We start from the raw sequence: 897 nt of genomic DNA, 5'->3' as shown, positions 1-897 counted from the left end.
TGCTTCGATCGGCTGGGGGCGACCACTGATGACGTCAAACTAAGGAAAATGTATATACTTTTGTCAACTCTTGAAACATGCTGAATTTCACGTCTCTAAAGAAACGTCAGCGTCCGCACTACATGCACACACAAGCACACAAAAAGGAAAATACCTAACAAACCTTGATAAGTGCGTGCCTGGCTTCAGGTGACGTCGTTCACAGTGGACGGAGAGGAAATCATTTTCAGCAAAACAACTTTCTGTCTTAATGATAATTTATTGGCATTGCACTTGAGTAGAGATGTGTTCCTGAGGCCGATGATGACAGCATAATAGCAGCATTAGCAACTTTGAACCGTACGTAAAATTGTCATGGATTTAAGTGAATTACCGTCTAACGTGGTAATGTTGTATGTCACATAGTATACATGTACATATTTGAGCATAAGATAAAAATGGGTAGATAAAAGTCGTAAACTTTCGCTATTGTCACGTCGCCGTCAGTACTGTTGATTTGATGGTTAGTGATCACGTTACCGACGTATGACCAATCATATAATCCAACGTCATCATCTGTGGCCGCTACGAGCTGATCGGACGTGCCGAGCCAATCGGGTACTTAGACTGGAGAAACTACATAATTGGGACTACGCAAGCGCGCGCAGGCGCAATGGCCTTTCTGGCCGGACACGGACTGAAAAATATTTGTTTTACTTGAATAAGCAATGCATACATACGTCATAGCCACAGCCTTTAAATAGACGATTAAGTTAGGTTATGTTCAAATTCAGTTTAATGGACCACAATCAAAATAATAATAATAACAATGAGTTAATCATATAGTAAACGTGGGTATGTCCGGATCTTCATCAAACGACCAACAGTGACATCTAGTGGTGTAATATGTATATTGCA

This window comes from Synchiropus splendidus, chromosome 8, assembly GCF_027744825.2.
Source record: "Synchiropus splendidus isolate RoL2022-P1 chromosome 8, RoL_Sspl_1.0, whole genome shotgun sequence".
NCBI lineage: Eukaryota > Metazoa > Chordata > Actinopteri > Syngnathiformes > Callionymidae > Synchiropus > Synchiropus splendidus.
Note: the sequence above shows the minus strand (reverse complement) of the source record.